The 13,010-nt window shown below is 40.1% G+C and overlaps 1 protein-coding gene across 3 annotated transcripts in view; it reads right to left on the bottom strand.

The window, feature by feature from the left end:
* Nucleotides 1-12,657, bottom strand: part of LOC140205808 (palmdelphin-like) — a 140,829-nt gene extending 128,172 nt beyond the window's left edge. For 2 of the 3 annotated variants that reach the window (XM_072273512.1, XM_072273514.1), the window contains exons 1-2: nt 12,570-12,657; nt 9,088-9,204 (exon numbers count right to left, since the gene is read on the bottom strand). The gene's annotated coding sequence lies outside the window, so the exon portion shown is untranslated. The remainder of the gene's footprint in view (nt 1-9,087; nt 9,205-12,569) is intronic. The other variant, XM_072273513.1, reaches the window with a different exon arrangement.
* Between the last annotated feature and the right edge of the window lie 353 nt (nt 12,658-13,010).

Below are 13,010 nucleotides of genomic sequence, written 5' to 3'. Positions count from 1 at the left end.
GAAGGAAACAGTGCATTCCTTCCCTTAAGTCAACTGGACTCTGAGAATAATGGGGAGGTGGAAAAAGTAGCCAAGGAAATCACACTTCACTCCTGCCTCTCCACAGTTTCTGCCCATTAGGAAATAATGTCACATCATTGCATAATAGAAAGTCAAATGATTATATCAATAATGGGGGGTGGGGGTGGTAGAAACTGTCTTTGAGACTGGAGGTACATCCTTTCAGGCTTTTGTATCTTCTGCCCCATGGAAGAAGGGTCATGTATATCCAGTGTGGGGTATGTCTATGGACATGTTTCTTATTTGCCCTTCTGCAGGTGAGTCCATTATTTCGAGCATAAGTTCATGAAAATGCTCTGATACAGCTGTGAGCTCTGAGTAGTTTATGGTGGAGAAATATCATAACCTGGGGAACTTGAAGTTTACTGGGACTGGTGAGAAGTTATAGACAATAGACAATAGGTGCAGGAGTAGGCCATTCAGCCCTTCGAACCAACACCACCATTCACTGTGATCATGGCTGATCATCCACAATCAGTACCCCGTTCCTGCCTTCTCCCCATATCCCTTCACTCTGCTATCTTTAAGAGCTCTATCTAACTCTTTCTTGAAAGAATCCAGAGAATTGGCCTCCACTGCCTTCTGAGACAGAGCATTCCACAGAACCACAACCCTCTGTGTGAAAAAGTTTTTCTTCAACTCCGTTCTAAATGGTCTACCCCTTATTCTTAAACTGTGGCCTCTGGTTCTGGACTCCCCCAACATCGGGAACATGTTTCCTGCTTCTAGCGTGTACAATCCCTTAATAATCTTATATGTTTCAATCAGATCCCCTCTCATCCTTCTAAATTCCAGTGAATACAACCCCAGTTGCTCCAATCTTTCAACATATGACAGTTCCGCCATCCTGGGAATTAACCTCGTGAACCTACGCTGCACTCCCTCAATAGCTAGAATGTCCTTCCTCAAATTTGGAGACCAAAACTGTACACAATACTCCAGGTGTGGTCTCACCAGGGCCCTGTACAGCTGCAGAAGGATCTCTTTGCTCCTATACTCAACTCCCCTTGTTATGAAGGCCAACATGCCATTAGCTTTCTTCACTGCCTGCTGTACCTGCATGCTTACTTTCAGTGACTGATGAACAAGGACACCTAGATCTCGTTGTGCTTCCCCTTTTCCTAAATTGACACCATTCAGATAGTAATCTGCCTTCCTGTTCTTGCCACCAAAGTGGATAACCTCACATTTATCCACATTAAGCTGCATCTGCCATGCATCTGCCCACTCGCCCAACCTGTTCAAATCACCCTGCATTCTCATAACATTCTCCTCACATTTCACACTGCCACCCAACTTTGTGTCAACTGCAAATTTGCTAATGTTACTTTTAATCTCGTCATCTAAATCATTAATGTATATTGTAAATAGCTGTGGTCCCAGCACCGAGCCTTGCGGTACCCCACTAGTCACTGCCTGCCATTCTGAAAAGGAACCATTAATCCCTACTCTTTGTTTCCTGTCTGCCAACCAATTTTCTATTCATGTCAGTACCCTACCCCCAATACCATTTGCTCTAATTTTGCACACTAACCTCCCATGTGGGACCTTATCAAAGGCTTTCTGGAAGTCCAGGTACACTACATCCACTGGCTTTCCCATGTCCATTTTCATAGTTACATTCTCAAAAAATTCCAGAAGATTAGTCAAGCATGATTTCCCCTTCGTAAATCCATGCTGACTTGGGCCTATCCTGCCACTGCTATCCAAATATGCCACTATTTCATCTTTTGTAATTGATTTCAGCACCTTTCCCACCACTGATGTCAGACTAACTGGTCTATAATTGCCTGTTCTCTCTCTCCCTCCTTTCTTAGAACGTGGGATAACATTAGCTGCCCTCCAATCCACAGGAACTGATCCTGAATCTATAGGACATTGGGAAATGATTACCAATGCATCCACGATTTCTAGAGCCACCTCCTTAAGTACCCTGGGATGCAGACCATCAGGCCCCGGGGATTTATCAGCCCTCAGTCCCATCAGTTTACTCAACACCATTTTCTGCCTGATGCAAATTTCCTTCAGTTCCTCCGTTACCCTAGGTCCTCCGGCCACTATTACATCTGGGAGATTGTTTGTGTTTTCCTTAGTGAAGACAGATCCAAAGTACCTGTTCAGCTCCTCTGTTATTTCCTTGTTCCCCATAATAATTTCACCCGTTTCTGTCTTCAAGGGCCCAACTTTGGTCTTAACTAATTTTTTCCTCTTCACATACCTAAAGAAGCTTTTACTCTCCTCCTTTATATTCTTGGCTAGCTTACATTCGTACCTCATCTTTCCCCCCCTCCCCCCATATTGCCTTTTTAGTTATCTTCTGTTGCTCCTTAAAAGTCTCCCAATCCTCTGGCTTCCCACTCATCCTTGCTATGTTATACTTCCTCTCTTTTATTTTTATACTGTCCTTGACTTCCCTTGTCATCCACGGTCGCCCCTTACTCCCCTTAGTATCGTTCTTCCTACAAGTTGCTACATTTGCATTCATACAATCAGAGAAGTTGAGAAATAGCTCGAACAAATACTACATTCATGGCTGTAGAACAGTTTCGAATAGAGCCAATGCCGTATGGAGTCAAAGAATTGTGCAAAGAGCACAGTGGGACATCAGCTTGTCATAATCAACATCCTTACCAGCCATTCAGATGAAAGTGCATTGACCTGAAGTGATAACTCTAATTTCCCTCTCCATACTGCTGCCAGTCCTGCTGAATATTTCCAACACTTTTGTTTTTATTCTCTAACTAGTTAGCAGCAACGATAATAGAGGCCCTCCTTTGGTCGGAGCCGACCATGGATTTTGAAACCCTTGTCTACGTGGTATGCAAGCCAGAGCAGTATGATATGGAGAACAAGCTGTTGCCCATGTAACAAGCTTCTCTCTTTCCTCTCCGCGTAGCTGCTGAATCCAAAGGAATGGCAGAGACTGATACAGTTTGGCACCAGTGGTGTCAAAGGAGTGGATGGTCAGCGTTGAACTCCTTAGGGCCATAAAACATAGGAATAGACGTAGGCCGTTCAGCCCATCGAGTCTGCTCCACCATTCCATCTGGCTGATCCTTTGATGCCCTGAATGAATAGGAAACTATACATTCCCACCTTAAATATACACATGGACTTGCCCTCCACCGCAGAATGTGGGAGAGCATTTCACAGATTAACTACTCTCTGACTAAAAAAAAAATCCTCCTTACCTCTGTTCTAAACTGTCACCCTTCAATTTTGAGGCTGTGCCCTCTAGTTCTGGATACCCCCACCATAGGAAATATCCTCTCCACATCCACCCTATCTAGTCCTTTCCACATTCAGTAGGTTTCAATGTGATTCCCCCTGCATTCTTCTAAATTCCAGTGAGTACAGGCCCAAAGCTGCCAACCGCTCCTCATACGTTAACCCCTTCATTCCCAGAATCATTCTTGTGAAGTCAACGTAGGACTGCCTTAGGAACTCCAGCTCTGCATTTTCTCTCAATGTTTACTTCTGAAGCCTTCCTCATGAGTGTGTATAGCCATAAAGGAGCAGAGGTTTGACAAGTCCCATCTGCCCAAAGTGACTGGTTTTAACACACCAGTAACTCCCCTTTGCCCCTTCTCCTGTCAGTAGAAATGGTTCCACTGGGATTAGTAGCAAAGCCACTTGTGAGTGCCAGGAGCGGGGCTTGGTTGTCAGAGGCTATTTAAGTTGCACACTATTGAGAGTGTTTAATAGGTAGTGGGAGCTTATCCTCACTACAAGCCCTGACTAAAACACCTCAAGGAACCAAGATTTTAAATAACCGGACAGATACTTATATATATCAAAATCAGCCGATTCTGGCATACATTGGTATACATTGTGAAATTTGTTGTTATGCAGCAGCTGTACATTGCAATACGTAATAAAAATGGTAATTTACAGTAAGAAGTATATATATATATTTGAAAAATTAAATTAAATATGTAGTGCAAAAAGAGAGAAAAAAAACAAAAAATTAGTGAGGTAGCGTTCATGGGTTCAATGTCCATTCAGAAATCTGATGGTAGAGGGGAAGAAGCTGTTCTTAAATAATTGAATGTGTGCCTTTAGGTTCCTGTACCTCCTCCCTGGTTGAAGCAATGAGAAGAGGGCATGACCTGGCTGATGAGGGTCCTTAATGACGGATGCCATATTTTTGAGGCATTGTTTCTTGACGATATCTTAGATGCTGAGGAGGCTAGTGTCCATTAATGAGCTGATTGAGTTTACAACTTTCTGCAGCTTATTTCAATCCCGTGCGATGACATTTCACTCCCCACCTCCCCCCACACCAGACAGTAATGCAGCCAGTTAGAATGATCTCTATGGTTCATCTATAGAAAATTGCAAGTGTCTTTGGTGACATACCAAATCTCCTCAAACTCCAAATGAAATATAGCTGCTGTCGTGCCTTCCTTGCAACTGCATCAGTATGTTGGCCCAGGATAGATCCTCAGAGATGTTGACTCCCAGAAACTTGAAATTGCTCACTCTTTCTACTTTTGATCCCTTTATGAGGACTGGTGTGTGTTCCCTCATCTTACCCTATCTGAAGTCCACAATCAATCCTTTGGTCTTACTGACATTGAGTGCAAGGTTGTTGCTGTGACACCATCAACCAGCTGATCTATCTCACTCCTGTGCGCCTTCTCATCAGCATCAGAAATGCTGCCATCAATAGCTGTCGTCAACAAATTTATAGATGGCATTTGAGCTTGTCTAGCCACACAGTCATGGGTATAGAAAACATGGAGCAGTGGCCTATGTACACATCCTTGAGGTGTGCCAGTGTTGATTATCAGCAAAGTGGAGATGTTACTTCCGATCTGTACAGACTGTGGTCTTCTCTTGAGAAAGTTGAAGATTCAGTTGCTGAACAAATTAAATGTGTTTTCTACTGGGATAAACTCCGTCTCCAGAAAGTTTTTGGAATTAAACTAATCCATAGCAATAGTGCAAAGCTGGTGACAGTAATTCAATTGCCTGTTTTAACATCCCACAAAATATACCTTTTTCAAAACCATGGCAGGAGAAACCTCTGTTGATTGATAGAATCACTTGTCAGGGATAGATTAAATATTAGAGTCTACTCTGTTTCTAAGTATAAATCTTGATATATGTAGCCAAATTAGTTTCAGCATCTCTCCAACCACCTGTATCAATTTTATATCCAAATATTTGCAATTCCAAAATTGCAATAAAGGTGATTGTTGAATAGATCCAGTCAGTGGATTCATACCAGGGAACATTTATCTTGGAACAAAATGTAGCTGCAAAGAATTCTGAAACAAAACTTCGGGAGGGCTTACATTATAGCAGTTCAAAGGGGTGGCTAACTACCAACTTCCCACATCAGTTAGGGAAAAGCAGTAACTACTGACCTTACCAATATTGTCCACATCCTGTAATAGAATTTCAAAAGGGCTTGGTTCACAATGTTACTTTAGAGACCTCTATTGTTGCAGCTTATCTGTTATCTATAGATCCTTTTAGTAAATATACTAATTTAAAATACTTACGATTGACTCTCAGAAAACAAGGCACATTTTAATATGACGTTCTCCCTCAAATTAGAATACACCATACAGTAATATCTGAATAATTCCTAACTCAACCTCATCCTTGCACCCTTTAACACAACTTTCTGAAAGATTAATACAAGTAAACTGCATTCCTTGTAGAAAAGGCTAGTCAAGATACAAACATAACAAATAGATGTATATGTGAGAGAGAGCGAGAGAAAGAGAGAGAAAAGAAGGAGAGAGGGGGAGGAGGGGAAGAGAGAGGGAGGGAGAGAGAGAGAGAGACAGGGAGAGAGAATACAGCTGGATAACTTATTTCTCCTTCATCAGAACTTGGAATAGAAAGAGCCACTTGTGATGAAGAGAAAATAAATTAACTTAAGTCGTAGATTTTAGTACTCAACCCAGAAGGCTACAATGTATCCAAAGTGTAAGGTTCTGTTCTTTAAAATTCATTGATCCTTGTTCTTGTGGTACAGGAGGCATCGGGTAGATAGGCCAGTGTAGGATGGAGAATTAAAGTGGCCGATGAAAGTTGACAGCAAAAATTATGAAATGTTTATGTTGTGTATGAATCAAGAGAATAGGACCGATGTTCAGTAATTGTTGATGTACAGGATTTGGAGTGGTCTGATTAGGAATGAAATAAAGACTATTCCAAGTATCTCACAAAAAATAGTAGTATAGCTTGGGTCCATGTGGGTTCAAACAGATATACATGTGAGAGGAGTCGAAAGAGAAGTTGCTCAATGGTGATTGAGTGTGTTGGTGGAGAGAACACATCTTGGAGATGTTGCCCTTTTTCTTCTAGGTGGTTGAGATGGTATTTGGGAGATGGTATCCGTGTACTCTAGTTGAGACATTGCAGTGCCTTTTGTAGATGGCGTATACCCAGTGGCAGCTTGACTTACCCTGCTCTTGTTCAACCTATACATATGCAAGCCAGTGGAGGGTATTCCAACTTACCCCAGAATTGTTCTATTCAATTATTGAAACTCTGTCTGCCAGATTTCTAAATACCTATGAACACTACTGATAATAAGCTGGTTGGTGGCGTAGTGGCATCAACGCCGGACTTCGGAGCGAAGGGTCCCGAGTTCGAACCCACCCGACTCCCCAGGCATGCTCTCCATCCATGCTGGGTTGAACGTCAAGCTAGCAACTCGACCTCGTAAAAAAAGAAATTGCCTGCTACAGAAACATCGACAGCAAAAAGCTGATGGCCTATGCTCTCTCGTGAGTTTAAAAGGCAATTTCCTTTTCCTTTCCTACTGATAATATTGATAACAACTTCTTGAATTGGTGGGATGTCAGGTCATTTCTAAACATGGATCTTCTCTTCAATTAAAGAACTCAATCAGAAAAACATTAAACTTACTTTAGATTAATTTATCTTTTTGCCCGCTGGCAGTGTACCTTGTTGAGAAGGGGATATTTAAAGTTACTTTGTTGTTTTATTTTTAGCAGCCACATACTGGTACCCTCCTTAAAAGCTTTCTTTCATGGACAGTAAAATATCAGTTTACCTGATTGCAGAATCCAATATAAAATAAGATGAGCAGAATAAACAGCTTGTATTTAAATTTCACAGGTCCCCTACCCCGGAACAATTTGGAGTTGGATACTTCCAACAAATTAAAGAGGGAGTTGAACAGATTTTAGGCAAAAAGAGATTTAACTCAAGAAATGGGAAAATATGAGGCCAGATAACTCAACAAAGTGTTCAAGTCCAGCACATTCCTATAGTCCTATGCAATCTTTCCTATGGCATATTATACAAGATTGATTGGTTCTTCCATTTTGTACCTTTTCCAAACAATGAAGAAACACAATACTTCATCTAAGGTCATAGTTGCACACTGTAAAATTTTAATCTTATGGTTACCCATCAGCCCTGTTGCTTTTGATCCAGAAATGTTATAAAAGACACGAAGATTAAAATACTTTGTCCTCTGACATGAATAGCACATCTGAGTTATGGATAGAGAGAGTTGGCAGTGAAGAACTGTAAGTATATGGGAGCAAACATCACCCCAAGCGTTAAATGAATTTCAGCATAATTACTGACAGCTGGCATGGAGCTGGAGGTTTAGAAACCTCTATTTTAAGTCTGAATGTAAATTGAAGCAGGTGTTTTCTGTCTTGATGTGAAGTGACTGTAATATTTTTGTTGTAAATAAATGTCCCTAGTTCATTTAAAAACCAATATCTACATGTTGTATCAAATGTATTTTATTTTTATGATATAGTATTAAAATCCAGCAGGACCAATATAAAGATTTTGAATAAACTACAATATTTAAGCTTGGAAGATAAAAAAAAGTTTGCAAGTTTAAATTTGGACATGTATGATCAACAGAAGTTTTCTATTAAATAGTGATATCTTAAAACTTAAGTGCATATTTCAATAACAACCTTGAAAAGTTTTGACCTGGAATGCTATCACAGGATGCATCGTAAACACCGAGTGGCCACTTTATTATGTATGCCTGTGCAGCTTGCTCATTAATATCTAATCAGCCACTCATGTGGCAGTAAGTCAATGCATAAAAACGTGAAGACATGGTCTAAAGGTAGACGTAGTCAGACCAAACATCAGAATGGGGAGGAAGTGGGATCTAAGTGACCTTAAGCATGGAATGATTGTTGGTACCATATGGGGTGGCTGGAGTAGCTCAGGCATTGCTGATCTCCTGGGACTTTCACACACAACAGTCGTCAGAGTTTATGAAGAATGGTGGAAAAAAAAACAAAAAGCATCCTGCGAGTAGCAGTTTTGTGGGCAAAAACACCTTATTAATGAGAGATGTCAGAGGAGGATGGCCATACTATTTTAAGCTGACACAAAAATGGCAGTAACTCAAATAAGCATGTGTTGCAACTGTGGAGTGCAGAAGAGCATTTCTGAGTGGAAAGTATGTTAAGCCTTGAAGTGGATGTGCTACAGCAGTGGAAGACCATGAAAATACATTCAGTGACCACTTTATTAGTTACTGGAGGTACTGAGGGTATTTCTACACGCAACTGACAAAGGTAGTTCTACACACAACTGACAAAGGTATAGAATTGAAAATCATCTTTAAAATTTAACCTTTATGTTATACTTGCATTTAGCCTTTCAAAATGTGAAAATATTTCTCAAAAAAACCCATTTAAGTTTTTTCTAAGTTTTTTTGGGCTTTTTGTGAACTGTCCATGGGCAAACTTACTTTGAGGACAACGGATCGTCCTTTAAATCTACTGCGATGACCTCAATGTTTCAGGATATACACTCAAGTGATTAGGTCTGACATGCTGTCTTTGTTCAAAGGTTGCAGCTTTGAGTCCAATCTTTGACATGCCTCTTCACTCTGTCAGTGCAATCATCGCCCTTGCTGCATAGCTAACTAAATTTCATTGAAGTGCAACATTCACACCTCTGGCCTAGTTACATGAATTAATCCACAGTTCTGTGAAACCAGCAGGTCCTTATTTTTTCCCCTTCATTACAGTTTAAATTTGTGATTGCTGTTACCTTCTGACTCATGGGTTCCTCTGCATATGGCTACTTGTCACTTTTTCCAGAGTGTAACGTTTTAAGCAGAATCCTTTCAATTCAGTTTCCAAAAGGAAATGATCAGATGTAATCACCCTGGGGATCAGAAATAACGTACAATAGACCCTTAATAATGAATGTTCCATGGGTTAACCCCTCCAACACTAAAATTTCTTATTAATTTGCAAAACTATAACTGAAAACTGAAGACTGACTACATATTGAGGCAGGTTTAAGATCCATGCATTTAGTGACACATTTAACAGAACAAAATAATTGCAACAGTTTTAAAACTGAACAGCATTTGGCTTTCTAAATTGTCTGCACTCAAGCTTTTTTAAACCCAGTGGTTGAGCATTACACCCTGTTATTGGTTTCCACATAGAATTCAGGTGCAGAGTTCCATTTTCACATTCAATATGCTGCAAAATTCATTGAAGGGCCAATGTAGAAATTTCAAATCATGGACATTACTTAACATTGGTAAAAAGAGAGATTACTCTCAATTTTGACATAGAGATGATTCCACCATTTAGTCATATCTTAAAGACTCTCAAAGCTGGTTTCCATTGAAGTTCCTGAGATATTTTGTTGGAGAATGTTATTCCAGGGTGAATTAATAAACATTCCAATTGTAAGGTTCAATTTATAGAACTATTCATATCAATTTTAAAACCTATCCACTGTGCTTTAGGGTAACGATAAGTACCAAAAAGATGTGAAGTTGTTTTAAATGTTGAACCTCTATGCTTGTTGGGTAATCACCTTTCAGATTCGCAGTAGAGTAAACCTGATGAGAGGTCCGTGACGCTATTCATTTCAATGGAAATTGGAGGGTTCCAGACGTTAAACATAAGTAGATTCCTCTCTATTTTTAATACTGTGTGTGTTTATCTTAATGATTTCATTAAATTTCATCTTCATTTAAGTAGCACATCAAAATGCTGAAGGAACTCAGCAGGTCAAGCAGCATCTATGGAAAGGAATAAAGAGTCAATGTTTCTAGCCATAACCATTCATCGGGACTAACCTTTTATTCCTTTCCATAGATGTTGCCTGACCTGCTGAGTTCCTCCAGCTTTTTGTACGTTTACTCCAGATTTCCATCATCTGCAGAATCACTTGTGTTTATCATTTTTATCTAACTCCATTTTCTTTTTTTTTTAATGAGGTTGTAATTTACCTTATTCAATAATTTTTAAAAGGAACTGAATGTCAGGGACCATGCTCAGGGCCTCAGGCATTACTTGGTCTTAACCTTTAGGGAGATTGTGCTCCAAAGAGCAACATCATAGCTTCTGTCTCCATTTTCCCAGTTTGACCATACTTCTGGAGCTGGGAATGGTTTATATTCCAACCTCTGCATCTAGACTAAGTAGGTATGGGTGTGGAGACATCTACCTGGTACAAAGTCCAGGTAGGTGTCCTTCTAAACATGTGATTGAATTGGGATGTCATTCATTGACGCCCAAGAACAGGTTAATTCTCAGAAATGGAGACCTAAGATTTCTTAAGGATTTATGTCACCTAGTTGTCCAGTTGCCATCAGTTTTGGGACTTTTCCATTCGGCCTTATGAGGGTGAAACTTTGCTTTCCGCTTGTAAGGCCAATGACTTCAGGGCATGGTGTGTTGTGTTTTGTGGGCACCTGGTGGAAAGTGGGTGGTAGAGTCTAATTTCTTGGTTCTGTCAGAACATGAGATTTCATTGGAGGTTAGTACATCGATAAAGATGAGGTGCAGCGTACAAGTGAATCCAATGAAGGCAGAAGTAATATTCCAGGCCAGGGAAAGTAAACTCCAGTCCCCAAAACAGGGAGATTATTATTGGGAAAGGATAATGCATTATTATTGGGAAATGGATTTATGCACTTCCAACGGGAGCTGGAAAAGTGGTATTTTAGGCAAAAGTTGCCAGTACTGTGGGCATCTTCTTCCTCACAGACTGAACCAGTTCCAATGTGGTCAGGGTGAGGCAGCATTAAGGGCCTCAAGGATGTCATATTTAGCCTTTATACAGCAATGGTGAGGCCTCACGTGGAGCATTGTGAGCAGTTTTGGGCCCCTTATCTTAGAAAGGATGTGCGGAAACTGGAGGTTCACAAAAATGATTCCAAGATTGAATGGCTTGTCATATGAAGAGTGTTTGATGGCTCTGGGCCTGTATTCACCAGAATGCTGAAGAATGAAGAGTGCCCTCATTGAAACCTATCAAATGGTGAAAGGCTTGGTAGAGTGGATGTAGAGAGGATACTTCCTATGGTGGGAGAGTCTAGGACCAGAGGACACAGCCTTGGAATAGTGGGGCGTACTTTTAGAATGGAGATGAGGAGGAATTCCTTTAGCCAGAGAGTGGTGAATTTGTGGAATTCTTTGCCGCAGCAAGCTGTGGAGGCCAAGTCTTTCTGTATATATTTAGGCAGAGGTTGATAGATTCTTGATTGGTCAGGGCATGAAGGGATACAGGGACAGGGAGATTGGGGCTAAGAGGAAAATTGGATTAGCCATGATAAACTGGCAAAGCAGACACAATGGGCCAAATGGCCTAATTCTGCTCATATATCATATGGTCTTATGGTCTTATGGACTTGATGGTGGTATTAGCCCCACCCTCATACATCTGAAAACTTATCCTGTTTTACCTTGTCACCAACATTGCCAGACCTCCCACCTTTTCAACTTACAGACAGATACTGATAAAAGGATGCTACAAATTGCCAACACATTTTTGAGAAATATTTCAGAAAAACTTTAATCTGATGCTGTATAATAATAACTGTCAGGCAGACACTATTGATCATTTTTTATTAATGCAGAAATCTCTTTAATTTTTGAAAGAAAATAAGGTCACAACTGATTGAAAAATATATCTTTAGATACATAAAATAGCAGATTTGACACATGAAGGAAGGAGAGGTACCACACTGAAATGAAAAGCTGTCATTTATGTTTTTTCAGTGGATTTTTTTTTGTGCAGAGATCAAGGTTCAGTACTTGTGAAGACATCTTCCTGGTCCAGACATAATGAAGGACATTCACGATCAATACCCAACAAGAGCTCAGGGCAAGACTGCTGAACGATTCAGGCAGTTAACTGTATCACATAAACACTCACTTGTCTTTGAGAAAAGATCTATAAGGAGATTCAGTATGTTGAAAGCTTACTGCGTTAGTGATCTCAAACCATGCCAGAATTAATGAAATGAAGTTGCTTTGAAATTACACAACCATGAGAATTAACATTAATTTTGCCGGTTATATTAATCAGAACCTTAAAGAGCTCCAGTCTTAGCAATATAATGTTTAACCAGGTTGATTTGAATAACATATAACATTTGCTGAAGTGAGTTTGACTATTGAACACAAAAGTTTATAAAACTTTGACAACTTTCACAGTAAAAGAAAACAACAGAAAAATAAATGAAGGCAGATTTATCATTCAATGGAAGGTTTGTCACTGACCTTACCTTGAAGGCAGTAGAGTGGTGAAGGCTTCCCTGCCTGTTTGTGGAGTGAAGTGTTCAGTCGGGGAGCTCCTCAGGTTTTTGCCTCGCAGCTGTTAAGTGCTGCAATGTATCAACATATCATAAATTCCTCAGGTCACAGTCTGGCACAGGAAATCATTTAACAAAATAATGAAAGCTATGGTTTACGGCGACACAGTTATCCTGCAGAAATTAAACACAGTAAAACTTATGCTCCCTTATCAATATTAAATTCAGATGCACCAGAAAACTATGCAACTGAAGAAATCTGCATTAGTGGTTAATTTGAAAGAGCTCAATTTTTTATTTGATTTTCTTATTATGCAATTGAAGGTAAGATTTTAAAAATGCAAACACGAGGAAATCTGCAGATGTTGGAAATTCAAGCAACACACATCAAGGTTGCTGGTGGACGCAG

This window comes from Mobula birostris, chromosome 12 (genome assembly GCF_030028105.1).
Source record: "Mobula birostris isolate sMobBir1 chromosome 12, sMobBir1.hap1, whole genome shotgun sequence".
Taxonomy (NCBI): Eukaryota; Metazoa; Chordata; class Chondrichthyes; order Myliobatiformes; family Myliobatidae; genus Mobula; species Mobula birostris.
This window is presented reverse-complemented; position numbering and strand designations above follow the sequence as displayed.